This window comes from Terrapene carolina, unplaced genomic scaffold (genome assembly GCF_002925995.2).
Source record: "Terrapene carolina triunguis isolate 2854851 unplaced genomic scaffold, T_m_triunguis-2.0 Scaffold66, whole genome shotgun sequence".
Classification (NCBI taxonomy): Eukaryota; Metazoa; Chordata; order Testudines; family Emydidae; genus Terrapene; species Terrapene triunguis.
In genome coordinates, this window is record NW_020664417.1 from 43,668,587 (window position 1) to 43,682,223 (window position 13,637).

At 43.1% G+C, this 13,637-nt stretch overlaps 1 protein-coding gene across 5 annotated transcripts in view; it reads right to left on the reverse strand.

Moving 5' to 3' along the window:
* IRF2 (interferon regulatory factor 2) overlaps positions 1-13,637 on the reverse strand; it is a 71,351-nt gene that overhangs the window by 38,138 nt on the left and 19,576 nt on the right. The gene's annotated exons all lie outside the window — the stretch shown is intronic.

The following is a 13,637-nucleotide window of genomic DNA, read 5'->3' on the forward strand; positions in this document are numbered from 1 at the left end:
AAGGACTGAGGACCCATCCCAGCGGGGGATGTATTCCAGAGACTTGATTTGAACCTGCAGTTTATTCTATTGCTGCTGCAAGCCTGAACCAAGAACTTTGCCATTACTGTATGTAATTGATTCCATTGAACCAATTCTAGCTCTCATCTCTATCTTTTTCCTTTTATGAATAAACCTTTAGATTTTAGATTCTAAAGGATTGGCAACAGCGTGATTTGTGGGTAAGATCTGATTTGTATATTGACCTGGGTCTGGGGCTTGGTCCTTTGGGATCAGGAGAACCTTTTTTCTTTTACTGGGGTCTTGGTTTTCATAACCATTTGTCCCCATAACGAGTGGCACTGGTGGTGATACTGGGAAACTGGAGTGTCTAAGGAGATTGCTTGTGAGACTTGCGGTTAGCCAATGGGGTGAGACCGAAGTCCTCTTAGTCTGGCTGGTTTGGTTTGCCTTAGAGGTGGAAAAACCCCAGCCTTGAGCTGTAACTGCCCTGTTCGAGCAATTTGTCCTGAGTTGGCACTCTCAGTTGGGTTCCACCAGAACCGCATTGTCACAACCTATCTCATAGAACTGGAAGGGACCCCGAAAGGTCATCAAGTCAAGTCCAGCCCCCTGCCTTCACTAGCAGGACCAAGTACTGATTTTGCCCCAGATCCCTAAGTGGCCCCCTCAAGGATTGAACTCACAACCCTGGGTTTAGCAGGCCAATGCTCAAACCACTGAGCTATCCCTCCCCCCCCCGAGACTCCTAACATGTTTTATGTTGTACCACAGTGTACTCCCGATTATCCAACTAGCATGGGGGATATGGATTTCATTTGAATAATTGGAAGTTCAGATAATCAAGATGGCAGGAGCCATTCAGCTGCAGGGTGGCCTCCCCCATGGAAGGGGGCTCTTCCTCACAGTCCTGGCTGGGGATGTCTGTTCTACCCTGCTCACTCACTCCTGTGACAGTGGGATTGCAGAGGGCTTCTGACGCTGCTGCAGGGCCAGTGACTCCCGATCCCCGCAGGCGCAAGGTGCAGGGGAAGGCTGCAATCCTGACAGGGCAGAGCAGAGACAGTTGGCCAGGACTCTGTTCTGTCCTGCCAGGACCACAGCCTTCCCTGTACTTTGTGCCTGCAGGGATCAGATGTCACCGGCCCTGCAGCCACGCAGGTGCCATTCAGCAGCAGGGTGGCATCCTCCACTGCTGGCAGCAGTGCTCTCTGCTCTATTATCCAAACCTCTGCATTATCCAAATCCCTCCTTTGTCCCCCTGCATGAGATACATGCTGCAGACAGCATGTATCTCAAGTATCTCATGATGGAGGACAAGGAAGAGATTTGAATAATAGGGTTTTGTATAAATGGGAGAATACCGTAATTCACTGGGCAACCATCTGGAAGCAATTGTCACTCTACCTGAGGGCAAGCTGGGTCTCCTGATTTCTTTAGCAACCATTTTACAGTTTAAAATACATAGGAATCAGTGCTCTTCCAGCCTCTTGCCTGTATCTCAGTGTAGCTAGTTTAGACCCAAACTTGCTTCTCTCACACACCACACAAACTTGATGTTGTTTCATTGTTTGTACCTGTAAATTATTCACACCAGAGTACAAAGTCTTGAACCTGCTAAAGAAAACTTTAACCTATCCCAGGCATTTCTGAGGTGTCAATGACCATGAGATCTAGATATTAGATATAAATAAATAAAATAAATAAATAAATAAATAAATGGAGATATCTTATCTCCTAGAACTGGAAGGGACCTTGAAAGGTCATTGAGTCCAGCCCCCTGCCTTCACTAGCAGGACCAAGTACTGATTTTGCCCCAGATCCCTAAGTGGTCCCCTCAAGGATTGAATGCACAACCCTGGGTTTAGCAGGCCAATGCTCAAGCCACTGAGCTATCCCTCCCCCCACTGTCACATTAAAACTGTTAAGGAGCCTGCAATCAATCACTTCCATGTTCAAAGACTTTTACTTGGGTTTTTTCACCCCAAATTCCTCCCCTTTCTCTGTTTGCTCTTTATGTCAAAAGGGAAAGAACTTTGCATTACTTCCAGCTTTCCCACTCTGCTATTATTCTGTACTTCATCACACTTTTAAAGGGGCCAGAGCCATATATTTGAAAGTGGACAGCAATCAGATTAGTGTAAATGGGTTTGTTCTTTTTCCTATGGGATTACAAATATCAGGCTGACTAACAATTAAGGTTTCCTCTCACTGCCCAAAGGAGATATGTTTACTGAAACCACTCGGGAATTATGTTTAAAATCTGAGGGCAAAATATGGCTCTTTAAAATGTTTAGCAAACAGAAAGGCAAATTTATAACAAGCATGATCACCATAAGCTCTTGGCAAACATACTGCCTCATTTTATTACCTTGGAAGGGCTGTGCAGAGCAAGCCACAAAATGTTTCAACCTCAGCCTTCTTTACAGTCACTAACTAAAATGACTAAGAACTTCAAAATAACAGATAATTAATAACTGCTTAGCCCCGCCAGCTTCATATATGAAAAAAATAACCAAATCTCCAGAAACTGACCATAGCTGAATCCATGTACAAAGTTTCAGTCTTCGTGTCAGAGACCTGCCAACAAAGCTGGCATGTGAGTCACAGCAAAGCAGGTTCACCTGCTCACATGGTATGGTGCTTTGAGAAATGTCTGCAGAACAGGAACAGTATCTATGAGTTCATGAAGAATTCAGACCCAGGAAACACTACCGGTACGTACGTATCTTAAGCTGTGCTCAGGGCTGATTCACTGAATCCTCTGTGACAGAAATGACAGAACTGTTTGAACTGAACCCTAAATGCAATATCTAGCTTTCCCGCAAGTCAACTGCATGTTTTGTTTATACATCAGGGACAAGATGCAGCCCAGGAGAGCCTTAAAAGTAGCCCCCTTACAGACACCATCTCCCCAAAACTGCAGCAGGACAAAAGTTGAGCAACTGAAAATTTCTGTTGCTGGTGAACTCAACCAACCGCATTTTCTATTAATCTGTCAAGGAAGATACAAGCACAAGCAAATATTGTGGTTCAGTGCATTTCTTCATGTAAACTATGTAAATATATCCTGGCAAGATGCAATGCAGCCCTCAGCGTTCCAACCGTGGGCACTGAAGCTCAGCAAGAGGACATATTGTATATATTTGCGTAAAAGCCAAAATATCCAGGACAAAAATTGCAGGCCTACTTTTGGGGAACTAATTAGTTAAGAGGCAAAGAGGAGGGAGCCCATCAGCATCCTCAAGGGAGCAGCAACTAATTTCACTTGAAGTGCCCAGCCCTTGGCCTGGTAATACAGTGAGCTCCACTTTGGGTCTAGCCAGGAGAAGAGATGCAGCTGCCAACACCACTGCTCAAGAGAAGCTGGTCTTGTGTGGGATGGAAGTGCAAAGTTGTGTGGATCTCTCTTTTCTCCCATGGAGATGGATGCCCCCAGAGGGGTCTCCCTGCTTTTCCTCTGCAGGTACAGTGCTCTCTCCTCTTCTCCAGACTAGGGATCTTCTAAGGCAGAACTCTATCTGCTGTTGGTAGCATATACAGTATCACGTATATAAGGCCACACCCACTCAGTCTGATCAAAGGTCTTTAGGAGAGAGGATTTAAGGCCTATTTATTTCAAAACAAAAACCAAAATACCAAAACCCTCTAAATAATGTCCAGTTGGAGGAGATTGTGGGCATTGTCTGGGATACATTTCCACAGAGGAGCAAACACAGGCACTATTAAAGTTCTGTTAACCAAAAATACAAGCCCAGGCAATGCTCTCAGAGGCAATATTCAGAGTTCTGCTATAGAAAACAAAGCTGTAACATTTTCAGAAACATCTCCAGGCAGTTCTTTCTCAGAACCAGAGCACTGACCACATCTGATATGACAGAATGTTGTGGTTTCTAAAACAGCTGCATGTCCACCACTCCTTTACACAAAAGTACAGTATTAACACAGGATTAATTTAGCTCAGGTAACAAATAATTTAAATATAGAAAAATTACACTAAGGCATTGGTACTGGTGCATAGTTAGAGTGGAAAACAAAATCAGGAAATGTAAAAGTTAAGTTTCTACTGTAATGTTAACTAGGCCATAAAATGTCATATTTTGTGTTCCTATTTTTCTTGTTAAATGTATAGTTTGAAATAATTCTGTTTATATTATGTGCATACCATAAAAATATACAGGATGTGCAACTCAGCTAAATTAATAATGCAGTAAGAAACTTAATCTTACCAGTAAGTAATTAATCTATAGTAGGAATTTGTGGAAAATCCCTAACATAAATTCTGTATCCCAGAAATTATAGAACACTAGACATATCCTCCTCTTCCAACAGGTAACTCTCTTCGTGATGACAAAGTAACTTCATGGCATCTCATTGAGGGAGGCAGGGTGTTTTTAGAGAAGGGTCCATAACTCTGCAATTTGCTTCCCCCATAAGTGTCAGAGCCTGTATTTGGGGGCTTTTAGTTCACGCTGCAAAGCTTCATCTCTTCTCCAAGGCTCTCTGTACATTTGTTTTATTACCTTTTTTTTTTTTGTACATGCGCCTAGAGCTTCCAATGGGAGCGCTTTAAAGCCAATCAATCAATAAAGAATGGGAAAGCCACTTTGTGTCATTTAGGTAATTAAAGCATGCAAAGAACTTTGAAATCCTTCAATGAAAGCAGCATAGAAGTGGGAAGTACTATTGCCTGTCATAACTCCAGCCTGGCCTCATTGGAATATATCAATTTCAAAACAAAGAAATGAAAACCAGGAACTAACACAAGGCCTGACAAGTTCTTTCACTCTAGCCTTTCCCATACCATCTCCACTACCCAGCCTTTGTTTAGTATTTTCACTGTAAATAGAGCAGACAAGAGATCTGTTTTACACTTTACACTAAATTTAAGGACTCAGGGCCAAATTTACAAAGGTATTTAGGCACCTAAAGATGAAGAGGGGTTTACAAAAGCACCTACATGCCTAACTCCCAATGATTTCAAGTCACATTGGCTCCACTTCAAGTCAGTGGGAGTTAGGCATCTAACTTTCTTGGGTGCTTTTGAAAATCCCTCTAGGTGCCTATCTGCATCCTTAGGCACCTAAATACCTTTGTACATTTGGCCCCTCAGAGCTCAAGCCACCTGCAAGAAAAAGCTTCCGGCCAATTTGTTGGCTCAGTTGGTACCACATGGCACTGCTATGGGGGAGACAAGTTGGAGTACAATCTTGTTCTTAACATGCTCAGGTAGACAACTGGAAGCAGGAATGTTAGACACATGATGCTCTCAAACTCGGCCTATATTAACCTTTAGCATCCCATTGCAACAGGATAGGGAAATGCTGTACACATTCACATGGCCCCATGTTTCAACCAAACTTTTTGAAATGGTGTCGAAAACATTGTTTGTTTTCTGGTTTACACCTATAATGGGGAGGCCGTTGCCGACTACCACAGTCAGCAACAGGTCAGCTTCGTAGCGTACATGGGGCCCAACAAAGCAGTTTTTTTTACCCAGACCCCAATGGGATAGCCCATGTATAAGTGAAAGAAGAATTTGGCCCATCTTTTGGGATCTTAAATTTTATAAAAGTGCTTCCCCTCGCTAACCAATCCATCCAAGAATTTTTGTTTTAAAGAACCAGAATTTTGACCCATATCTCACTTCTTCTAAGTGAATTAAAGCTGCTGGTTCTGAAAATACAATTCTCTTTTTTCTCCTCAATCTCTCACCCAACTCTACCCTAAAGGGACTCAGTAATAGGCTAGTCTTTTGTCTTCTCATTGGTGAGATTCAAGAATTTAATATATTAATGGGTGTTAATAAAATACAAACATTTAACTTGCTCATTTAAAATAATTAGCCATGGTAGCAGGCCATGACATTCAATGAGCAACAGAGTGTGTGACCCCTCCTTTACAAACTGATTATTTTGACTATTTCTTGAAGGCTAATATAGTTTGACAATACTGCTAGATCTTTACAATCTAGTGAGTATTTCAAACAACTGTCAAACAAAGTTACAGCTAGACACACGTGTCCACACTTGACACAGCCAATCCTGCATGCCTGACTCGGACAAAATTGCCAAAGACGTCAGTAGTTTTGCTTGAGTCAGGCCTGTGGGATCAGATTGTTTGTTGATAGAAGGCCAGTCTATAGCACAGTTTCTGCTAACACAGATTATTTTAAAAAATGAAATTCCTGTCCACACTGAAATCATAATAGCAACAACTGGTCGTTGGTTAAACATGACAGCAGGGTCCATTTTTTAACATAGACGGGGCTTAAGAAAACAGTTTTCTCCGGTGACCACAAAGTGGCTTCAAAGGTGTAAGTGACAGCAGGTGTAAATGAGTGCTGTATTTTCCTGCACGGTCATGCTAAGATCATTAAGAACATGGTTATCTCTAGACAGTTCTGGGGACAGTTGTACTTACGATTTCATTGAAAAAGTGCAGCTCTGTTGACAACAGCATTGTACTCATTTTGCCTGGTATATTTCTGGGCAAGGCCGGTCTTCCTGCAAGGCCTTAACAGATGATAAAACTGTGATGGGACTATTTTCTAGCTCTTCTGAGAAAACCTCCCTCTTTAAAGACAAACTAAACAATAAAAAGGTAAGATGGCTGAGTTCTTTTCAATATGTTTTCACATCTCCTCTCTCATGCCCAATGAGAGCTTGTTGGCTTCCCTTCATTCTTGATTAAAACCTTGGTGGAAAAATCAAGTGACCAACCTGTTGACCAGCACATACTCAATAATATTAGCACCATACAGAAAGTGTGACCTCTATGGTTGAAGATCTCCACATCAGAACTAGAGCAGAAATAGAAAGAAAGTGAAACTAAAGTACAGCATACATTAGGTCAGAACAACATAAGATATTCCAATCCCATCAGTTTCATTTTTTGTTCGTTAGCAACTGGATAAGATGCATTTAACTGGAAACACTGCAACAATAATTGAAAGGCACAATTGATACACCTCTTCTCTTTTGTCCTCCCAGGTTAACTTATTAATGATAACAGTTTTCAAGTACCTAAAAGGTTGGTACAAGGAGGAGGGAGAAGAATTCTTCTTCTTAACCTCTGAGGATAGGACAAGAAGCAATGGGCTTAAATTGCAGCAATGGAGGTTTAGGTTGGACATTAGGAAAAACTTCCTAACTGACAGGGTAGTTAAGCTCTGGAATAAATTGCCTAGGGAGGTTGTGGAATCTCCATCATTGGAGATTTTTAAGAACAGGTTAGACAACACCTGTCAAGGATGGTCTAGATAATACTTACTTCTGCCCTGAGTGCAGGGGACTGGATGAGATTCTAGTTCTTTGATTCTATGATTAAGTTGCTGCATTTCTCTAAAGGTAAAAAATTTGCAAGTTTCCTACCTACTCCTCTCAGTGCAAAATTTAGCTGATTTAGGCTTCGTCTATACAACCAACTTATGTTGATATAACTACGTCACTCAGGGATGTGGAAAATCCACACCCCGAGTGATGCAGTTATACTGAGCGAACTTATGGTGTAGACAGTGCTATGTCGACAAGAAGGCTCCTCCTGTCGACATAGCTACCACCTCTCCAGAAGGTGGAGGACCGGTCCTACACCAACAAGAGAAGCTACCCCTTTAGCACAGGTAGCGTCTTCACTAAGCACTGCGGCTGCGCTACTGCAGCGCTGTATATGTAGGCACACCTTAAAAAGCTTGTTGATATCTGAAAAAACTGTAAATGGTTCAAGAGAGGTAGTTAAGGAGGGACAGCTTTGAAAAAACCCTACTCTTCAGGGAAGATGTATAGAGCTTTGTGGGAGAAATATTTTTCTGTCACAGATTCCACACGTACAAAAAGAACTAAATATAATAAAAGAGTGAGATGTATTTTATAACTTTATTAGCCGATATTCTTTTTAGTGCTTCCTTCATTTTAAGATGTAGATTCCCTTCATAAGCATATAAACCACCCTGTGTGACCAGACAGATATGCTGAGATAAGTCCACACTGTTAATTATAGGATTCAGGGAATTTGGGTCTGTGTTTGTCCATGTTCTGGGACTGTTCCAAGGTGGAAAGGAGCACTGATCCTATTTTAAGGACCATCGCTTGGATGAAAATTCTGCCCCTTGATCACAGACTTGATCCTGCTTAGATATAGAAACATGTGTCCCAAGCATCTTTTAAAACAGTCTACTGAGAACACCCCAGTCCTGCAAAGATTTATACACATACTAAACTTTATGTACTGCAAGTAGTCCCATCAATGGGGCACTCAAACCAGAGGGGAACTGTCCAAATGTTTGGAAATTAAGAATTCAGGAAGGATGGATCTGGGGAGCCTCAGGACTGGAAGGGATGTTGGTGTCACCCTGCAAAGAGTAACTGGGCTGGTGAGAGTCAGGGTGAGATCTTATGCTTGCAGGCTGGCTACTGGTGTCAGGGAATTGAAATATATATGCACAGCACAAGGGCCCCCAAAGTTACAGAGCAGGCAGTGACAGAACCCCTTACTAGTCCCCAAAACAGAGTCGCATAGTCATTACAGAAGTTGCACTCCAATATCAGCGAACTGAGGTTCACACACCAAATACTTGCTAAACAGACCCTAATGGATTCAATTGTGGGGGGAGCAAAGTACAAGCTTAAAGTTTATTATTTTCTTTTGTTTATTTCAGGTTAAGAGAAGTATAACCAGGAAAGGGGGGAAATGAGCCAGAGAGAGTCCTTGGACACAATGGATAAAAACCAACTATGTTTGCAATATAGTTTACCCCATAAGGGAAAATCAGTAGAGGATCTGAGAACCATGCTCACTGAGCATTTTAAGCAGAAGGAGGAGGGTACAGATGGAGATGAACCAGAGTTGGGACTAGGGTGACCAGACAGCAAGTGTGAAAAATTGGGACGGGGGTGGAGGGTAATAGGAGCCTATATAAGAAAAATACCCAAAAATCGGGACTGTCCCTATAAAAATCGGGACATCTGGTCACCCTAGTTGGGACACCAACCAGACCTTAATCCCCTGCAGGAATTGGTGCTCAGGTACAGCTGATTAAATTGCAGCTCCACAGGGACAAGGAGGCATATGAGTACCAGGTGCAGATGGCTCAGACTCCAAGAGAAGGCAGTCATCAACAAGGCAGAGGAGCTGCAAATGGAATCAATCCACACAACCAAGGCTAACAAGGAGGCAGAGGAGCAGCCCAGCAGTGACAAACGGCAGTGACTGAAGCAGAAGAGAGCGCACACAAGCGGAAAATGGAGACACAAGAAATGCAGCTCAGAGTACTGGAGCAGCAAAAAGGTATTCTACAACCCATGGGCAATCCCTGCCGGAACTCTCTCAGCTGGGACAGACTGTGTCCACATTTTAAGAACTGCATATATGACTGCAAACTGCATAGAATATTTTACTGCTTTTGAAATATATGCCAGGGCAATGGCATCTCCATTGGGAAATGAATGTCTGTACTGGTTCCCAAAATTTCGGGTATAGCTTTCCAAGTCTTTACTGGCATGGGCCAGGGGGGAGCCACAAACTATGATAAATATAAGGAAACTATATTGTCAAGGTTTCAACTTACTCCAGAATCATACCATGTTTACCAATCTAAAGACGCATGATAATATCAGTCATGAGGAGTTTATGCATAAAATGTGTGATTTTATGAAAAAATGGGTAAAATGTAAAAGGGCAGAATGGGATTATGGGAAATTGTTTGATTTGTTTACCCAAGAACATTTCTTTAATGCTTTCTCAGATGAAATCAGAGCTGCCATATGGGAAACGTCTCCTGATAAAGTGCAGGTGGCTGCTTGGGCTGTTGATTTGCATGCTCAGGGCCAGAATGGGTATTGAACGAAAGCCCCAAAGGGAAGGGCAAAGACCCTGTGTAAAAGTGAGTCCCCAAATTGTTCATGAAAACAAGGAGTGGGGAAGCGAGGCCAAATATATCCCAACAGGCACCCACCCAGTAATCCCAGTTACAACCCCCTGACCCAGGACAGGGGCCCAAGAAAATGTTGTATGTGTAACTCTACTGAGCTTTACATTGAGAGATATTGCCCCAAACCCAAACCCATCCTGCCCAAGTTAACACAGCTCTGATGAGCTGAGGACACTGAGGGGGGTATACAGTCTGAACCCATGGAGGTACACAGGATGTTCATCCATTTTGGCCACTGGACATCTAGGGGTAGAGAGGATATTTGAAAGGCTTCAGGAAAAGTTTCATTGGCCTGGTATAAACCTAGAAGGAATACTGTCAGTCTTGTGACTTGTACTAAAAGTGGAAAAAGATTTTAGGTCTCCACAAAGCCTCATTGCAACCATTACCTGTAATTGGAGAAGCATTCCATAGGGTTGGTATGGACATTACTGGTCCACTCCCTAAGCCAGTGGCTCTCAGCCTTTCGAGACTACTATACCCCTTTCAGGAGTCTGATTTATCTCGCATACCCCCAAGTTTCACCTCACTTGAAAACCACTTGCTTAAAAAATCACATCTAAAAATACAAAAAAGTGTCACAGCACACTATTACTGAAATATAGCTCACATTCTCATTTTTACCATAGAATTATAAAATTAATCAATTGGAATATAAATATTGTATTTACATTTCAGCATATAGTATATAGAGCAGTATAAACAAGTTGTTGTTGGTATGAAATTTTAGTTTGCATTGACTTTGCTAGTGCTTTTTATGCGGAATGTTGTAAAAGTAGGTGAAATATCTAGATGAGTTGATGTACCCCCTGGAAAACCTGTGTACCCCCAGGGGTTCACGTACCTCTGGTTAAAAAACACTGCCCTAAACCATCCAAAAAGCACCAGCAGATACCCAGAGGCAGTGGCGCTAGCTAATACAGAAGCAGAAACTGGCAAGTGCACTTGTTTCCATAATTAGTAGGGTGCATTTTCAAACAGAAATACTGCCAGATTGGGGATCAAATTTCATGGCCCACATATTCTCTGAACTGTGGAAAATTAAAGTCTGCCCCATATCACCCAGAAACAAATGGGTTAATTGAAAGATTTCATGGGACATTTAAATCCATGCTAACAATATCTGTAGACAGGAAGGCAAAGGACTGGGGTGTGCTACTGCCTTCCCTATTGTTTGCTTACAGAAAGGTACCCCAAGACTTGACAGGGTTTTCCCCATTCAACCTCCGATACAGAAGGAAGGTCACAGGCCCCCTAGATCTGGTCAGAAATTTGTGGGAAGGTAACACTGACTCTGAAGGGGAACAAGTGAATGAACTGGAATCTAAATTCAGGGCAGAGATAAAAACCAGTATGGAGCTAGTACTGCATAATCTTGAAAAAAGCCAAGCTGTACAAAAAGGGTGGTATGACAAAAAGCAAGGTGAAAGAGCCTTTGATGCAGGTGATTTGGTTCTGGTATTAGCCCCTCTATAAAGCATAAAATGCAGAACTCCCAAGGAGGGTCCTCTGAGGAGATAGAGAGACTAAGGGTATGTCTACACTGGAAACTTCAAAGTGCTGCCGCAGGAACGCTCCCGCAGCAGCGCTTTGAAGTGCGAGTGTGGTCGCACGCGAGCACTGGGAGAGAGGTCTCTCAGCGCTCTTGGTAATCCACCTCCACGAGGGGATTAGCTGCAAGCGCTGAGAGCGCGGCTCCCAGCGCTCGGAGCCTGTCTACACTAGCGCTTTAAAGCACTCAGATTTGCTGCGCTCAGGGGGGTGATTTTTCACACCCCGATCCAGCAAGGTAGAGCACTATAAAGTTTAAGTGTAGACAAGCCCTAAGTCAGTAGTTCTCAAACTTTTGTACTGGTGACCCCTTTCACATAGCAAGCCTCTGAGTGCGACCCCCTTATAAATTAAAAACACTTCTTTATATATTTAATACCATTATAAATGCTGGAGGCAAAGCGGGGTTTAGGGTGGAGGCTGACAGCTCATGACCCCCCAGGTAATAGCCTCGTGACCCCCTGAGGGGTTCCAACCCCCAGTTTGAGAACCCCTGCCCTAAGTGAAAACGCTTGCAATGTATAGCAACCCTATAGTCAGAGTGTACCCCAAACTGTACATATTAACTGACTGAACATTTACTATAACAGAGAGGCTTATAGCAAATGTAATATGCTACACAGATGAGGACCACAGAGCATTGCCTCTCCTACATGTAATGTCTGAGGCTACGTCTTCACTACCCGCCGATCCGGCGGGTAGCAATCGGTTTATCGGGGATCGACTTACCGCGTCTCGTGAGGACGCGGTAAAATCGATCCCTGATCGCTCTGCCGTCGACTCCGGAAATCCACCTCGACAAGAGGCGGTAGCGGAGTCGGCGGCAGCGCGGCAGCAGTCGGCTTTCCCCCGTCCTCACCGCCAGGTAAGCCGACCTAAAATACGCAACTTCAGCTACGGTATTCAGGTAGCTGAAGTTGCGTATCTTAGGTCGGAACCCCGCTGTAGTGTAGACCTAGCCTGAGAGTCAGGGGAAGACCCCTAAGAGTATGTCTATACAGCAAAGAAAAACTCCTGGCTGGCCCATCCCAGTCAACTTGGACTGGAACTGCGGGGCTGTTTCATTGCTGTGTAGACTTCCAGGCTTGGGTCAGAGCCCAGGCTCTAGGACCCTGCATTCGTTACCAATTTTGGACTTTCTGAGTTTAAGGTACTATCCTTCAGAATAATTAAATGCAGGAGCCACACTCTAGAAGCTGATCAAGCAGGTGCTACATGGGTTCTAGGAGTTTGCACTCCACTGTAGATGATATTACTATATTTAACAACACCTGGGAGTAACACAAAACATATGTGGCAAGCGTGTGGAAAAGCCTCAGGGATGCAGGTCTCACAATCAAGGTGTCAAAGTGTACAGTTGGGCAGCAAATACCTCATACCTGGGTCATTGGATAGGTGGAGGCCAAATCCACCCAGATCCCCTGAAATAGGAAACTACTGTGAATTGGCCTGTCCTTAAAACGAAAAAACAGGTTCAATCATTTATAGGTCTGGTTAACTATTACCAAAAATTTGTGGGCGGTTCCAGTGACATCGTTGCTTCTATCACAAGACTATACCAGAAAACAAAACCAGAAAAAGTGGCTTGGTCAGATGCCTATCAAAAGGGTTCTGATAACAGTAAAAGAAATTTTATCAAAGACGCCCGTTTTGGCCAGTCCAGGTTTTAAAAATAAATAAATAAATAAATAAAAATTGTGTACTGATGCATCCAACACAGCCTCAGAGCTGTGTTAATGGAAATGGGAAGATAACAAGAAACGCTCATAGTTTTTTGCTTAGAAATGCAGTCTCCCACTGAACAGAATTACTCTAATAGAAAAATAGTGTTATGCTATTGCATGTGCTGTAAAACAACCCAGACCCTACCTCTTCAATAGGCAGATCAGAGTGTTAACAAATCATTCACTATTAGTATGGCTCCACAGAACAAAAACTTCAGATTGCTATGATGGAGTATAATTTTGCAGGCATATAATATGGAGATTAAACATATTGAGGGGTTGGAGAACAAGGCATGATGTCCTATCCATAAAAGAGGGTGTAATAGAAGTGAAGCTTACATCATGGTCAGTGACCAAAACTTCAGCATCAGACACCTGGGGGAGGGGGTGTGTGTGTGTGTGTGTGTGTGTGTGTGTGTGTGTGTGTGTGTGTG